Source organism: Rattus norvegicus, chromosome 13 (genome assembly GCF_036323735.1).
Source record: "Rattus norvegicus strain BN/NHsdMcwi chromosome 13, GRCr8, whole genome shotgun sequence".
In the NCBI taxonomy this organism is placed as follows: Eukaryota; Metazoa; Chordata; class Mammalia; order Rodentia; family Muridae; genus Rattus; species Rattus norvegicus.
This window is the reverse complement of record NC_086031.1, coordinates 66,876,884-66,895,607: the sequence shown is the minus strand read 5'-3', so window position 1 is coordinate 66,895,607 and position 18,724 is coordinate 66,876,884. Positions and strand designations below refer to the sequence as shown.

The window sequence follows — 18,724 nt, the reverse complement described above, 5'->3', positions numbered from 1 at the left end:
ACACACACGCACACACACACCACACACACCACACACACACCACACACACACACACACCACACACACCACACACACACACACCACACACACCACACACACCACACACACACACACCACACACACACCACACACACACACCACACACCACACACACACACACACCACACACACCACACACACACACCACACACACCACACACACACACACACCACACACACATACCACACACACCACACACACACCACACACACACACGCACACACACACACCACACACACCACACACACAGCACACACACCACACACACACACACCACACACACACCACACACACACACACACCACACACACATACCACACACACCACACACACACCACACACACACGCACACACACACACCACACACCACACACACACACACCACACACACCACACACACCACACACACCACACACACACACCACACATACCACACACACACCACACACACACCACACACACACACCACACACACACCACACACACACCACACACACACCACACACACACTACACACACACACCACACACACACACCACACACACACCAGACACACACACACCACACACACACACACCACACACACACCACACACACACACACCACACACACACCACACACACACCACACACACACCACACACACACCACACACACACCACACACACACGCACACACACACACCACACACACCACACACACACACCACACACACCACACACACCACACACACACACCACACACACCACACACACACACCACACACACCACACACACCACACACACACACCACACACACCACACACACACCACACACACACCACACACACACCACACACACACCACACACACACACCACACACACACACCACACACACACACCACACACACACACCACACACACACCACACACACACCACACACACACACAGCACACACACAGCACACACACACAGCACACACACACACCACACACACACCACACACACGCACACACACACCACACACACCACACACACACCACACACACACACACACACACACACACACACATTGGTGCATATGTTAGAATACTTGGCTCCAGTGGTGGAACTGTTTGGGAAGGATTAGGAAATATGGCCTTGTTGGAAGAAGTATGTCACTAGGGTGAGCATTGGGTTTTCAAAGGACTTCCACTTCCATGTATTTTCTCTCTGCCTCCTGCTTATAGATCAAGATGACAACTGAACACTCAACTGTTCTTGACACCATGCCTTTGCTCAGCTATCATGGACTCCAGCCTTGGGAACCATAAGCTCAACTTCCTTTAGCAAGTTGCTTTGGCTATGTTCTGCCCAGCAGAAAGGTAACTAAGACTCACTGACTCTGTCTGGATAGTAACTTTGGGTTTAAGCTTCTAGAGAATCAAAAGGATACAGTATAGCTTAGAGCGACTCTAAGTCTTAATTATCGTAGTATTTTTGCTGGAACTAAATTCTGAAAGAAATGTGAACAGTGGCTCTTACCCAAGATGCTAACCAATACTCCCCCTGCTGTTCCGTTCATGTCTGACCTCACATCTTTGCTGGGAGAGTTCCAGCCTGCCCATCAGGTTTCAAACAACCCTTGGTCTCAGACCTAATGGAAATGTGGCTCTCATTTCACATTGACTGGCAATTTTCGCTCGATCACATTTTAAGGCTGTGTCATCAGAATTTTAGGATAAGTGGGTATGGACAGTAATTCATGCAGATTCTGACTGCATTTTTCTGGAAAAGTGATATAAATATATTGCCCATTGTTCATCCAAAAAGTGATGACTGGGGACCTGCTGTGCAAAGGAAACTATTTAAGGAGGAAATGACATGGCAGGGAGCCAGGCAGAGTTCAGTCTTCTCATGGCTGCTTTTTGTGAAAGAGCATACAATATATAAACTAAGTAGGTTGTATGGTGTCAAATTCTGGTCAGTTCTGGGAAGGAAATCAAGCAGGATGTGTCAGGTGGCTTGTCCCAGAGGCCTCCTTTGCATGGCTCAGTTTTCATCCCCCATCTTTTTATCTGGCTATGTCACCTTTTCCTTAGCAACAGGACATGGAATAAACACGACAGAACCAAATACCTTTCACCAAGTTGACCGTTAAAGATGTCAGGAAGACATCCTGCCACTATTTGAAGCAGCGGTTCTTGCCAAATTGCTCGGAACTGAAATAGCAGTCCATTCCAGCTAGATCATTTCAGTGGTAAACCTAATTTTAACCTGAGCTTCTAAATTCAAACTCTCTGTGGATTCTAGTGCAGGCTGTCAGAGTGGCTACTAGGGTAGCTCCCATCTACACAGCCCTGGTACAGGCCACAACTCCATTACTTAGGTGAACTCATTAAATGACAGTCTGGGTTATTGTGTTTGTAGACTGAATTGTGATCTCCTGAGCCTCCACTCCAAGTTCATATGCTAGAAGTCATTTTGAAGATGAGGTTTTGGAGAGGTGACCAGGCTTGGATGAGGTCTTGGGGATAAGGTCATAGGGATGAGGTCATGGGGATGAGGTCATAGGGTGAGGTCATAGAAATGAGGTCATGGGGATGAGGTCAGAGGATGAGGTCATAGGTATGAGGTCCTCTGGTTGAGACTAGAGCCCTGATAAGATACATGCCAGGAAGTTCGCTCTGGCCCTATCTCTCTGACACTTGAAGACATAGAAAGAAAGCAGCCACCTGGAAGTCACAAGTGCAGTCTTCAGCAGAACTCTACATGGAGTAGAACTCAACCCAGAAAAAGGCATAAGTCCAACAGCCAGCCAGTTGGACCCTGAAGCCAGACTGTCTGAGTCTACATACTAGCCTCAAGAATTTCCTAGTTGGGTGATGTCAGGCAAGTTACTTACCCTCTCTGAGATGGTCCTCTTCTTCCTCATCATTTGTGTGTGTGTGTGTGTGTGTGTGTGTGTGTGTGTGTGTGTGTGTGTGTGTGAGTATGTGTGTGTGTGTATGTATGTATGTATGTATGTATGTATGTATGTATGTATGTATGTATGTATGTATGTTGAGATGGAGGACCCGTGTAGCCTAAGCTAGCCTTAACCTCACTATGGATCTGAGAATGACCTTGAATTCCTAGCCCCCCTGTCTTTACCTACCAAGTTCTAGGATCACAGACATGTGCTACCTTTAGCTCTGAGATTGACCATCTGATCTATAAAATGAGGGTAATAGTAGTAAATCCCTTCCTGGGTTTTGAGAGGATTTACCTAGTTAATACATAAGTAATTCTAAGAACATATCTAGTACAGAGCATTCAGTGAATACCCATTATTATTTTTACAACTCCAGTTTATAACAAGGGTATTAAGACTTTGAGATGTTAAGTGACTTGTTGAAGGGCATCCAGAAATGGTGACAGCCTCAGTGTTTGGATCCAATCTTACTTCAACTGGGCTATCCCAGCTAGGGCCGCCTTGGTCACCATCAATGGTAACTCTAACAATGCTACTTCAAAGATCTCGATGCAAGTAGACAGAGGCAAAATGATAAAAGCACTTGTAAAGATCTTGGACTGCTCCCTGTACCCATGTGTCAATCAGCACTGGTTATCAAGTACAGTGACAGCAGAACAAACACAGCAGAGGGGTTTCCTGCTACCCAACATGCACTTCATGCCTTCGCTTGTCTGTATGTCATCTGAAGAACTGTGAAGGAGTCATAGACACAGATCAAGAGCTCTTATTGTCGGTTAGGGGGAGGAAAGAGCAGAAAATACACAAATGATCACCTAATAAAGAGTAGGATGGCTGCTTGAGTCAGGATCCAGTTCCGAGACTGGAACAAGAAGAAGGGTTAGTTGGTCCAGAGTCAGACTAGACACAAAGATTTTGATCAAGACCCTGCAAAAAGTGAACAACAGAAGTAAACTGTGAGTTCTCTAAAGAAAGCATTATAAGGGCAAGACCTAGAGTGGGCTGGCAAGATAATTCAGCCAATAAGGCACTTGCCACCAAGCACGAATCCGAGTTCAAGGCCGGGGGTTCACACAGTGGAAGTGGAGGACTGAGTACACAAGTTGTTCCCCTTCACCTCCACAGTTACACCATGGTACTCAGGTTCCACCCTTACACACAAATGAGTGGATGTCATTAGATGTTTTTAAAAACCTAGAGAGTCAGGGTATCCTGAATGATACTCCCTGCCAAGACACTGCAATTCAGCGAAAGTTCTGCGGTAAGCTTCATTAAAGATTTTGTTTTAAACTCACTGATTTTATTCTTTTAAATATATTTTTATTTTTGTGAGTGTGCATGTGTTTGTGTGTGTGCATGTGTGTGGGCCTTCTTGTGGAGGCCAGAGGTCAACTGCAGACCCTGTTCCTCAGAAGCCATGCACCTTGATTTCATTTTCCCTCTGGTTGTGTTGTTGATGTTTTGATTTGGAGATGAGGTCGCACGATTGAGACCTGAGGCTTCCCAGAGGCTCCAGGGACCCACCTTTCTTTGCTTTTCCAGGGCCGGGGTTACAGATGTGTGCAGCTTCTTACATGGGTGCTGGATACTGAACTCAGGTCCCCATCCTTGCCCGGCAGGCATTTTACTACCCGAGTCATCTCTCCAGCCCCCTCTGGTGTTTGTATGGGGGAAAAAATCTAAACTTGACACCATCACACTAAAGGAATCCCCCGTTAGCTCGGCAAGTGAATCAAACTTGGTTGGGAGATGTAAAGTACAGCTATTTTAATGTAGTGGTTTTAATATGAAGAACTGTTAACTTGACACAGTTTTTAGCTTAGTGACTGAAAGTGTAAAAGTTGATGTCATGTAGACAAAACCTGTAGGCGGTAGCTGCCTCATACTGGTGTTTCTCTGGGGGAAATAAAGAGGCTGCTTCTGCCAGAATTGGAAAAACCACAGGTTGGATTCAGCTGCTGGTGAAAGGAGGTGGAGGGTTACTGCTGGAAGGATGCTGGCAGGAGCAGGAGACAGAAGAGCCAGATGCTAATTGTTTGGATCCTATTAGAACAGCAGCGACATCATCTTCTGAGACCGACCTCACCCCAGGCCCAATGTGGCAACAGCCCTTAATTCCACCTCCAGTCTTGCAGCCCCTCACTAGAGCCTCTTTTGCAGGTTAGCGATGGCAGTATAAATGCGAAACAAGGGTGAGCATGGATGCCAGGAAGCAAATAGGAATATATGACACCACAAGACAACACGGGCTTGAGAGGAGAGATGGGTTAGAGATAGTCACCACCAACAACAGACACAAAAGAGCTCATCGGTGGCACTTGAGCTGAGCCTCCAAAGATGATGTCTAGGTAGACACATACACTAAGGAGTACATTCCGTGTGGGACGAGCAGTCCAGACTAAGACATGGAAGTGAGGAGGAGTAGGGTGCATGCTCAGACTCTGGGAATAATTTGACCTGGCTCGACTATGAAACACAAGAAACAGAAGATGTGGAAAGACACAAGAACCCTGGGGTCAGCAAGGGCTAGATCATGAAGACTGGACTCTGACAAAACTCCACTGTTGAGCCCTATGCCAGAAACCATAAGGAATGGGTGGTAGTGTGAACAAAGTTGTGTCTGGGAAGGCTAACTTCTGATCACTGTGGAGGATCACACGTGGAGGGAGCAAAAGAGACCAGTTAAGCTACGAGAAAGTCCCCAATGGGCAGTGCAGAGTGTGTATTACCAGAAGAAGCAGTGGGCACAGATTACAGAAATGCTAATGGAGTAGAAATGAGAGATATGCTGTAGTAATATGTTTACTATAAATTCCTGGCATGGGCTTGATTTCCATCTTAATGGTTTACGTTCCTGAACGAAAGACAAACACACACACACACACACACACACACACACACACACACACACACACACAGAGCCTTTATATTTTTATATGCCTGAAGCAGCACAATAGTGGGGCAGCTGCCTAGCCTCCATGTTGCTAGAATCTACCTCCCGCAGATAATTCTGAGTTACTACTTTTTAATTTCTATTTCCATCTTGGCTACTCTGGACCCATTTGTGCAGCACTCTGGGCAGCGCTTTCTTGGCCCAGAGACCAGGGATCGCTCCTTGCTTTCCTACCCCATGGCAGCCTCTGTCTCTCCTCTCTTCACATTCTCCTAAGGCATGGTAGATCGCTCTTTCTCCTTCCTCCCAGTCCCAAGCCCAGTAAACCTAAAACCCCACCTCTCCCATCTCCCCAGTTATTGGCGGCCGCTATCTTTATTTACCAATCGGAATTACCTGGGGACAGTCTCCCAGAAGCAATGTGCAGACCCTCTCATGTGAACTGTTTTGGGGGGAACCCAATTAGCAGTCATAATACAATCATCTACAACATGAAAATCAAGTCAGGACAAAAGTGACTGTTCATGCTGTGCCTGGAGTAGGCCCTGGAAGTGCTAATCTCCAGGCATTGGCCTGTGGGTGAGGGAGCAATAAAAAGAGATAAAAGTGTGACAGGCTTCTCAGCTCTTGCAAATCAGAGGGAGAATATTACCTTAAAAGGAAGCTGAGTTGATGCTGACCTCATCTTGCATGGAACCCTACCCTCCAGATGACATCAGTTATTGGCTTTCTCAAGAGATGTCTTTCCATTGTCACGATGGAAATCATGCTGCAGGTCCAGGAAAGAGCTCTTGGGACTGTGACTCCGACAAGAGTTAGCCTTCCTTTCTCATTCCCATCCTCTTCCTTTGGTTCACAGGGTAATGCTCAGGTGCATGATGGGAATATGGCCGATGAAAACAACGACTGATGTGTGGATAGCACTGATGAGAAACTCCTTAACTAATTTCCTTCTCATCCAGAATCTTCTTCTGAGGAGACATTCAGAAAATGCCCTTGGAATTTGTGCATGAAGTGAACTCAGATCTCCGAAGATGGTGTCACTGCTGTTCATAAGTTCCTGAAGACTGCTGTGTGTGATCCTGATTACAGCCTAAATTTGCGTTTCTAACAAAATATTGTCTGTGTTGAGATGCTGTGACAGTGGGGATGTTCTGTTTCAGAAACTCTAGGGTGTCTGTTCCTCCTCAGTAACTGGTCTTATTTTTACTCATGCAGATCACTTGAATTTCATGCTTTGAGTGTAAAGATAAGGGGGGGATTTGTGAGTGTGTAGGGGGTCCGTGTATATCCCAGAATCAACAGGAGTCCACGTCCATTTATTCGTCAAGCCATGACTTGTTTTTACCCTTTACATACACAGCCATTCAGCATTATTCTCTCCATGAAACCCAGCGGAATCCCACTGATTTTTCCCACCCCAACTTCCCAATTTCATCCTCTAAGCTTCAGATCAGGATTATGACTCCTTAGTACTTGGGTGTTGATATTTCTTGGGTGTCAGCTTTTTGTTTGAGTAATCTGTCTGACAGTGTAAGCCCAGGAGGTCCAGGGTCTCTTAATTACCTGTGCACTCTGCACTTATAACAGGCTGTTGATACACCACTACCCATGTGTTCCCTGGGCCAAATTCCAGAGTCACCATGATATACTTCGTGACTCATCGCTGGCCTCTGTTTACACCCAGGCCTCCTAGCTTTGAAGACTCTCCCGTCAGTGCAGAAGGCCTTAAGCAACCTGCTCCCTTTCCTAGAGTCCTGTTCTTCCCCTCCTCTCCTTCCCAGGCTGAGCTGCACCCTCCACTGTGTTCTGTATTCACTGACCCCGCCTTGCAGCACCACACACACCTCAAGGCTGTGCACACCCCTGATTAACAATGTACAGGGCTTTCTCCAAAAGAAAGCAGCAGACTTAAACATCAATATGTTTGCTTGGTCCACAAAGACACACACACACACACACACACACACACACACACACACACACACACACAGAGAGAGAGAGAGAGAGAGAGAGAGAGAGAGAGAGAGAGAGAGAGAGAGAGAGACACAGTGACGTGTGGAAATTGGTGTAGTCACTCTACAACTTCCTTTATTAGTAGGATGGAGCTTTGTTTGATTTCTGAAATGTGTCCAGAATCAAAAGCAACGGGGGTGGGGTGGGGGGGGCCTCTCAGTATCTCACGCCAGCAGCTACATCCCTCGCCTTGCCCACGTGACAAAGGGCTGGAGCGAGAGGGAGGCCCCGTAGGGCATTATTTCTTCCTTAACCAGGCCCTGAATATTTCTGAAGGTTTGAAGATGTGTTTGAAGGATTTGGTAGACATCTTGGCAAGGCTGTGTTGGTGTTTCATTCCCACTTTGGAAGGCAGCCAGCAGCTGCCAGACGTGAAAAGACCGTGGAGACACACCGCTTTCATGGATGAGACAGTATCAGGTCCAGCATCTGATACAGCTCTAAGTTCTTTTCCCTTTTAGGTAGCCCCCTCTGTCCTGAAAGATGGGGAAATGCCACTGTCTCCCCCTCTTTATGAGGTTGGATCCCAGGAACAGAAACAATCTGAAAGAAAAGCAGTTTGAAAAAAAAAAAAAAAAAAATTGCCTGGTCTCTCCTCCTATGTACTCAGGCACCTTATCAACAGAGGAAATGGGAAGAAACGTCATTTTTACCTTAACTCTGCTGTGCCTCTCATGTCCACTGCCACCCCATTCTGCTAGGACAAGCCTGTATTATCTTACTTTTGGGTCCAATATCAGATTTTTAGCAAGAATGTCTGTTAAAGGAAGTGAAGCTCCTCTCTTCCACCATACATTTTAGCTGATCATATCCTATGTGCCAGATAGTTCCTGACTAGGGAGTAAAATCAGCCTGACTTCCCATGCTTCCAATCGTCCTGGGGTATGCCACCGTCTTTATCACTTTGTGACTATTTGATGATAAAGTCAGACCTAGACATGGCGGTGCGTGCCTGCACTCCCTGAACTTGGAAGGCAGGGGCAAGAGGATTAGGACTCTAAGGCTCTCTCCTTGGTCATAAGGAAAGTTAAGAGAAGCTCAGGCTGCATGAGACATAGCCTTAAAATAATTAATCATAAAGATACACATCTTAAGTTCCGGAGTCTTTTAAACTTGAACAGAGGCTGGCCGGGGGATTCGTGGAGTTTCTAAGGACCCGAGTTCTCTGGCTTCAAAGGGTATGCTTCACCCTTAGGCTGGCTCTCCTCTTGGAACTGCCATGATTCTAGTGATTCTACACTTCCCACCCATGGAACACACCGTGTGGGAGGGAATGTTTCTCTTCTAAGCATTTCAGTACAGGTCACAGAGCCATCTCCGAGGCTTTGGCGGTGGCTAGGCAGCAGGCTGTGCTAATTGGCTTAAGCGAGTGAGAGAGTCCTGTCTGGAGCTCTGGGTGAGCTCATTTCCCCTGACATATCCAGCATGAGGCATTAGGCAATGAGGAATATATGAAGAATGATTCGGACCGTGTTGGGAAAGGTGTAGGGGAGAGGGCTCTTTTTTTATTAGGTAGTGGTGGGATCACTCGGACTGATTGCTGTAGCCTTGATCCCATTTGATTCTCTCCTCTGACCCAAAGCCCATCCTACCACACTGTGCTGAGTTTGTCTGAAGTCCCAGCTGAGCTCCCAGACACATCTGCTTTCTCCAGAGTCTTTACGTCTCTCTCCAGAACTCTGCCTTCTCTCCATCTTCCCCCCTTTCCCAGTCATGTCCTGGGATTCTGTCTCAGTTTGGTTCCTTCAGACTGTTTCACCACTCCCACCACCCCTCTCCCTGGCAGGGTTGTTCCAGCTCCTGACACACCTTCCCTAGTCACTGCTAAGTCCCCTTCCCTATAGCACGTCCACACCCACGTCCCCATTCTCACGCATCCATTGAGATGAGACACAGGTAATATAGTTCAAGCCACAGCTCAAAGAAATGGCACCAAGAGTAGGCGCCATGTGTCTGGGTTGTGTAGACACCAGCCGGTATATGTCCTGCAGAAGTGCCTGCAATAGGGCTCTTTCACTAATACTTCTATTTTTGTACTAAAGTTTGATCATCACTGGCTCCAAACTTGCTTCCAACAAACAAACAAATCAGTTGGAACCCAAATGCTGGAGTCTCGAGTTTAAGGGCTTGAATCCAAACCATGAACTAAGTAATGAAACCCAGCCACAGAAGAATCTAACGCAACTCTGTGTGTGCAAATATCTCAGGAAGAACTGTCCCTGAAGGTTGAAATATATATCTGACTCTGAGGACTGGAAATACCCTTCTGAGGATCTTGTACTGCTCCAAGATTTGGTGAACAGATGTGGGCACATTTTGATAATTGTAGAATTCAAAGCATTGTTCAAACTTTAGTACCACCACCACCACCAGCAGCAGCAGCATCCCCATCATCACCATCTCTACCTCCGCCATCACCATCTAGGAAATGCCCCATCCAGATAATCCAATTTGGGGTCACTTCAGCCAGTATTTTTTTCCTAAGAACTCTTCCCTCTCATTTCAAAACAATTATCTAAAAAAAAAAAAAACCAAACAAACAAAAAAAAAACTATCTTAGAGACATAGTTAGAAATAGCAGGAGTCAGGAAAGCTACTAGAAAGAACAGATTGTTACTTCTTATGAAAAACAAATGCTTTAAAAACTTTTTCTAGTCAAAATATTAACCAAAAAAAAAAAAACTGTCCAGCCCCTAGGAGTTGCAGATGTCCCTGCCAGACATTTGTCTGCCAATGTTGATACAAACATTTGGGATCAGTATTGTACAAAAGAGAAAAATACAAAACAAAAACTTCATAACTCCATCAAGACAGTATTGTCAAATGGAAGCTTGGATGCGTGGATGGATGGACGGACGGATGGATGGATGGATGGATGGATGGATGGATGTGGATGGATGGATGGATGGATGGATGGATGGATGGACGGATGGATGGACGGATGGATGGATGTGGATGGATGGATGGATGGATGGATGTGGATGGATGGATGGATGGATGGATGGATGGATGGATGGATGTGGATGGATGGATGTGGATGGATGGATGGATGGATGTGGATGGATGGATGGATGGATGTGGATGGATGGATGGACGGATGGATGGATGGATGGATGGATGTGGATGGATGGATGGATGGATGGATGGATATGGATGGATGGATGGATGGATGGGGATGGATGGATGGATGGATGGGTGGATGGATATGGATGGATGGATGGATGGATGTGGATGGATGGATGGATGGATGGATGGATGGATATGGATGGATGGATGGATGGATGGGGATGGATGGATGGATGGATGGGTGGATGGATATGGATGGATGGATGGATGTGGATGGATGGATAGATGTGAATGGATAGATGGATGGATGGATGGATGGATATGGATGGATGGATGTGGATGGATGGATGGATGTGAATGGATGGATGGATGGATGGATGGATGGATGGATATGGATGGATGGATGGATGGATATGGATGGATGGATGGATGGATGGATATGGATGGATGGATGGATATGGATGGATGGATGGATGGATGGATGGATGGATGGATAGATGTGAATGGATAGATGGATGGATGGATGGATGGATGGATGGATATGGATGGATGGATGGATCATAGGTGGATGCCCAATTAAACAAATGAACTAAAATACTAACGGTGGCATTTAGGTGATGTATTTATGGATGTTTACTGTAATTATTTCAATGTTTCTATATGCTTAGAACATTTCAAAACCAAGATGTGTGTTTGAAAAGTGATGTTAAATCCTAAGGAGAAGGACAGAGAAGGAGAGTTCACAGCTCAACTGCAGATGGACGGAGAAGGGAGAGTTCACAGCTCACACTGCAGATGGACGGAGAGGGAAAGTTCACGGCACATGCTGCAGACCACTGGAGAGAGTGCTATAGAGCAGTCATGGCAGGGTGGGCTGGCATCTATCACTGCCCAGAACAGCAGCTGGACATCAGACAGGCTCTGGGAGTGATGGTCAGAGATGGATGACGGACACAGCGAGTGGAGGGTCAGTTCCTACCACCAGTGTTCCTCCAGTGCAGCCAGGGCCCTGCTCTCCTCATTCTCTAGCAGGAGGGAAGGAAATGTCTTAAACTCTAAGCACTTTGTCTAGATTCTGTCCTTTACCTGTGACAAGGTTGAAAATGGGTGTGTGCATGTGTGAGCATGTGTGTGCGTGTGCAGTGTATGTGTGTGCGCATGCGCACACAAGTGTGTGAATGCATGCGTATGCATACAAGCCTGCTTGTGTGTGTGTGTGTTTGTGTGTGTGTGTGTGTGTGTGTGTGTGCATGTGCTCTGTGTGCGTGCACATGTGCAGGCATGTGTGTGATGTGCATGTGCATAGCTGGGTGTATGTGTATGTATGTGTGAGTGTTTGATGTGTTGTCTTTATAACTTCCCCCTTTCTAGGGACAATCTTATTGGATTTCTAGGGGCCTCAACTCTCCGTCAGTTCACATGGACTCAGTCTAGCCCTACTGACACTAGCGAGGCCAGGACGCACTCTCTCTGGTAACTTTAGTCTTGAGCGATCAGCCTTAGATGGAAAACTGTTGGCACTGAAAACATGGAAGTCTGGAAGCGTGTGCGCACCAGTCATTGCTGCCTTTAGACATCTCTGTGTTTCTGTAATTTAACTGACGATATTCTTTTTTTTTTTTCTGGTTCTTTTTTTTTTTTTTTTTTTTTTTTTTTTTTTTTTTGGAGCTGGGGACCGAACCCAGGGCCTTGCGCTTCCTAGGCAAGCGCTCTGCCACTGAGCTAAATCCCCAACCCCTAACTGAAGATATTCTTTCCACTGCTTGGGAAGAACGCTGACGGCAAGGATGTAGTTCTCACAGAAAAATCCCAAGGTCAGCAGGGCCAAGCCTCTCAGCGCATGGAACCTTTGGAAGTTCGTCCCCGAGTTCTCTGACTTCGAGACTCTAACTCACAGATGGGACTTACATTCTGCTTCGGGCTCTTACTACCTGGATGGGTAGGCTCCGGGACAAGTTCCCATTTAAATTCTTTTCTGGTTTGCCAAATGATGTAAGAATCATCGAAGATCAAATAAGCTCATTCATACAAGAGACTGCCATTTAATGAAGTGCTCCATAAATGGCATAAGTGTTAGTTTCTATGGTGATGATGATGATGAAGATGATGGTGGTGATGATGATGAAGAAGATGATGGGGGTGATGATGATGATGGTGATGATGAAGATGATGAAGACAATGATGATGATGATCGTGATGATGGCATCAATCAATTAGTAAGAAAAGGGAGGGTGTTGTTAAAGGAGAAACGAACGAAGGGGCTACTTAGAAACGTGAGGGTGGCTTCTGTTTTATCCCAGGATGAATGAAGGCTGGAAAACCAAACACTGCACTTGAGAGCTGAACAACAAGAGATGGACTGTCTTTGGTAGCTGGGAAGATGACTCAGTTGGTAAAGAGCCTGCTGCACAAGGACGAGGACCTGAGGCTGAGTCTTAGCACCCATGTAGAAAAAGTTGGGTGAGGCAACATGTGCCTGGAATCTCAGCTCCGGGGAGGCAGAGACAAAATGATCTCCATGACTTGCTGGTCAGTCGGTTTAGCTGGGTCAGAGAGCTGTGGGTTCAGTAAGAGACCCTGGATCAAAAAATCAGAGGGAGGCAGAGGGTGGAGGTTGGGGGAGAAAGCTCAGTGGTTAAGGATATTCATTTACTGATCTTCCAGAGGACTTGAGTTTAGTTCCTAGCATCAGACTCTTCTGGCCTCTAGGGGGATTCACACACTTGTACCATATACATGCCTATCCCCTATCACACATACAGGATTACAATAAATAAATAAATAAATAAATAAATAAACCTTTACAATTAAAATGAGGTAGAGAACAATTGAGGGAGGCATCAGCATCTACCTCTGGTCTCCACACACATAAGCACATACCTATGTGCACGTACACATGAATACACATGAGCATGTACACATAAACACACACACACACACACACACACACACACACACACACGAAGCAGAGGCTCTGGTGGACACAGCCAGTCTACCCTGTCAAGAAAGAAGTAGGTAAAACTATGTTTGATTCTTGCCTTCCAGTTTACTCTCAACATTCCTACAGTGTCATCTGCTGGTGTGGCCTCAGCCACTGTGGGGAGCTACAGAAACCCTGAGTGAGCATGTGTGACTGACAGGAACCATTTCCTCAGGCCTTCCTCGGGTCCCATGCAAATACTGACTGAGGGTACAGATAGTATTGGCTGTACCTTCCTCCTCTGTAGCCTGAGATCTGTTCATCTACAGAGGTTTCTTACAGAACTAGCTAACCCCTGTAGTGTTAATATTTTAATAAATAAATCCCCATGCAGGGTTTCTTCCCGCCTCAATGATTTATGTTCCTGAATGAAAAACACACACAACCTCTAGATTTAAATATGCCCTAAGCAGCACAAAAGCTGGGCAATTGCCTAACCTTCATGCTGTCAGAATCTACCAATAATTCCGAGTTACTACTTACTAATTTCTATCTTCCAGCTTGGCTGCTCCTGACCCACTAAAGAAGCCCTCTGGGCTGCACTGTGCCGGCCCCTTTACATGGCGGGCGGCTCTGTCTGTCTGTCCTGCACACTCCTCAGACTTGCGTCTGTCCCTCTTCTTCCTCCTTCTCCTCGTGGTCCCGGGAAACCTAAAACCCCACCTCTTTCTCTTCTCCCCTGCTATTGGCTGCTGGCGTCTTCATTTACCAATCAGAATTAATTGGGGGCAGGTTCCAAGAAGCTACAGTGCAGACCCTCTCATCCAAACAGTTTTGGGGGACACAATTAGCATTCTTAATACCACATAAGCTCCTCCTCCCTGTGCTGTACGTAGTAAACATGTTGAGGTCCCGGGTTGTTTCAAGTCTGTGCCGCTCTATCAGAACCGGCATGGCCCACCGGTTACAGCTTGCTGGATGAGTGTCTCTTTACCTCTCCTTTCTTCGTTCCTTATTGCCCCAGTCAATTGTCCACAACTAAGCTGCACTGGACATGGCTAACATATGTCACAGAGAAGGAGGTCTGGTTGGTGCAGACCACAGAAAGACTGAAGAATGATACACATTCAACCGGGAGACACTTCATCTCAGCATCTTTCTGTCGGAATGACAAAAGTGTCTCCAACACGTGAGAGCCTATGAAGTCCTACCATCTCCCATTCCACCACCGATGGCATGACTCAGCCAACCCCTCCCCCGCCTGCCACCTGAACTTAAACATTAGACGCTACCAGATGACTTTAAAACATTGTACTTTCGGTGACGGTGCCAGGGTTCAAATCCACAGTCTTTTATGTTCTAAACATATACTGTACCACTGAGCTATAACTCACCCAACCTTTTATATAAGGTGACAAAGAAACAAGATAGAAAAATTGTTGAATTGTAGCTACACAGTCCTGTATCTGAAGCTGATCATGCACGGTAAATTGTTAAGCATGGTTTCCCTCACCCACACCAAAGCCCCGCTCTACAGTCCTTCTGCTGGATTGGGGTTCTTACCTGCATTGTCATTACTGATTGAGATGCTGTTGATGTTCAAAGGCCTTAGCCTCGCTGTGTTTGCCCAAATGTTTCCACTTCATGTCTTAAGGATCTGCTCTTCCTCTACCCTCTTCACCTTAGTTTTTGAGACAGGATCTCCGACTGAACCCACCATTCTCCATTTCAGCTATACTGGCTGGCCAGCAATCCCTAGGGATCCATAGCAAGACAGACACTGATGTCATAATGCTCAGACCCTAGGTCGAGCCTCACCTCTACGGAACATTTTCAGGGGAGGCAGCGACTTTCGAGAGGCTTCACACAGACTTTCTGAGTTTCCTATTTGTGCCCTGGTCAGCCTTCCAATGCTTTCAATTTATCTATTTATCCATGCATAACCTTAATTATTGATGAAAGCGGTCAGGTTACATCACACTATTGATACTTACCATTATCACCATGGCAACCAAGGACCTTAGCTAGTTGATCTTCATCTTGCCTTCCACTTGCATGCATCCCTATCTCTGTTTCTGTTAATAAGTTGAGTACCACATCATAGGTTATCATAGATTATCTCCATGCTATTTTCCTATATCAAAGAGACTCAATGTATTCATTAACTATATTAGCCATTAAAGATTGTATCAATTTCCTGTTGATGCTGTGATCAATTGCTACATACTTGCTGGCTTAAGGCGACTCCCATTTCTTATCCTATATGACAAAGAAAAATTGTCACTGGGCAAAAACTAAGGTTCCATTCTTCTTGGAGACCCTAGGGGTAGTAAATTTCCTTGATTTTTCTAATTCCAGACACTAACTTCAGATGCTGACTCACAGTTCCTTCCTGCCTTCAAAGTTAGGAATCGCTCTCAGTCCTTCTCATAGAACATCACTGATGCTACTGTTTCTAAACCCCTCTTCATGGTTAAGGACACCTTTGACTCTATGGGGCCTACCTGAAGAACCAGGATAATCTATCATTAAGTCAGCTAACATTGCTCACAATTCCACTTACAAACATAGTCTCCCTTTCCAGATAACATTGCATCTGGGCTCCAGGATTAGGAGACGAACATGTTCTGGAAGATTATGATTCTACTTATCCTAGAATATCGCCTTACACTGCAGTTTTTAGGCCTGTTGTTTGCGTGTTCATTTTTAATGGCTTTATTTTATTCGCCTGGGCCTTTAAAAAGATTCTGCTTTATTTGTAATTATGTGGACCTGCGTAGGTAAATGAACATGAGTGTAGGTGTCTATAGAGGCCAGAAGAGGGCGCCAGGCTCCAGGAGCTAGAGTTACAGGGGGGTTTGAGCTAACTGACAAGCTTGGATTTAAATTGGGGTCACCTGTAAGAGCCATGCAGTCTCTTAGTGGCTGAGGCAACTGCAAGCCTTTTATCTGGGTTTCGCCAGAAAACGAGTGGTGTGTTCCAATGGAATGATTGGAAAAGATGTAATCAAGAGAGGATTGCAGAGATGGTAAAGGCAAGGTGAAGGAGGTAGGCAAAGTAATTTTAAAAAGTACCTTAGAGGTAATAACAGCAGCAAGGAGTAAGGAATGGAGAAATAGTTCTCAAAACTGCTTAAAATATGCAGCCTTGGGGCAAAGTCTACACCCAGTACCAAACCATGGTCTGGAGGAGATGAAGCCAGGGGAATAAAGTCACTCTCATTCTGCTCTTAAGTATCCTTCTAGATTTTCCATTGGCCAAACATATCCAAGGGACAAGATGAAGAAGCCAAGAGGAATGTGGCCAATAAGAGTCACCGTCATAGTCACAAAGCAGGTAGAGGACAGTGTACCTACAGCATTAGATAAACTAGAAAAATTTAGGTAAATAATTCTTACTAAAGGATGGGTGGTACTTTTTTTTTTAATAAATCTTTTTAGTGAATGTATATGAGTACACTGTAGCTGTCTTCAGACACACAAGAAGAGGGCACTAGATCTCATTACAGATGGTTTTGAGCCACCATGTGGTTGCTGGGATTTGAACTCAGGACTAAGAGCAGTCGGTGCTCTTAGCCACTGAGCCATCTCTCCAGCCCGGGGTAGTACTTATTGCCTGGTAGGTTGTTTGTATTTTAAATTATCCAGTCGAATTAATTCAAGTAGAACTTATGGGGAAAAATTAAGCTTCAATACTTAAAACAAGTCTTATTTATTAAGTATACATACTATATTTAACTGTACATACTATATTCAAGTATTAAAAATTAAAAGACATGACATGCATTCAAGAAGAATATGGGGTAAATTTTATTTCATCATTTTTAATGAGTGAAAATAACATGGCTCATTCCTCAGCTTCCACGGTCTGGGAAAGGTTTACTCCTTCCCACTGATGTCAACCTTAGACACAGAGAATGTATCCATGAAGGATCCATCATGTCTCCTGGACTTTACAAATAGATTAAGCATTGTTCATCACATCCAAGACAATATGCAAGTCTGGAAGTGTATGTGGGTTATGCAATGAATGCTTCTATACCTTCCTGAGGGAAAATACACATTTTCTAGCAATTGCAATACAGATGTGTAAGCCCAAAATGCAGGAAACATGAGGAAGTGAAAGTGTATGTGCCAGTGACTCCCATGCTAGATACATAGAATTACGAACCAACTGAATTTAAAACTCCAGCTCAATTAAGTATAGGCTCAGAGAAAGGAATTTCTTTCCCTGTGGTAAGTTTCCCAGAGAGTAACAGTAACAGTTGTAAAGGAAAGTGAATTTCAGTAAACAGGAAAAAAATTCCAAATATTTTGCAGAGAAACATAGGGACAGGATGGTATAAAGAGAAGTTACTTCTTAGTTAACTAACTGAACTGTTGGGAAAAAGACATCCTTTCCTAGTTCCCATATCACATATACCTCTAGAGAAATTTATACTTATGATTCTAGAATAATCAGCACAGAATGTTGGAGAACCAAGCTTTCCCCTCTATTCTCTTTCCCTCTGTTATAGGGTTTCCCTGCTGTGAACAGACACTATGACCAAGGCAACTCTTATAATGACAACATTTAATTGGGGCTGGCTTACAGGTTCAGAGGTTCAGTCCATTATCATCATGGTGGGAAGCATGGCAGCATCCAGGCAGGCATGGTGCAGGTGGAGCTTCATCTGAAGGCAGCTAGTTGAAGACTCAATTCCAGACAGCTAGAAGTAGGGTCTTAAAGCCCATGCCCACACTGACATACCTGCTCCAACAAGGCCACACCTCCAAATAATGCCACTCCCTGGGCCAAACAAATACAAACCATCACACCCTCCTTCCTGTCTTTCTTTCTTCTATCCCTTATTTCT

At 45.3% G+C, this 18,724-nt stretch overlaps 1 long non-coding RNA gene across 5 annotated transcripts in view; it reads right to left on the bottom strand.

Moving 5' to 3' along the window:
• The window catches only part of LOC108352553 (uncharacterized), a 75,182-nt gene extending 58,621 nt beyond the window's left edge, over positions 1–16,561 (bottom strand). For 2 of the 5 annotated variants that reach the window (XR_005492546.2, XR_010057074.1), the window contains exon 1: positions 15,432–16,561. This is a non-coding gene — a long non-coding RNA (uncharacterized LOC108352553). The remainder of the gene's footprint in view (positions 1–15,431) is intronic. The other 3 variants (XR_010057073.1, XR_001840855.3, XR_001840857.3) reach the window with 3 other exon arrangements.
• Between the last annotated feature and the right edge of the window lie 2,163 nt (positions 16,562–18,724).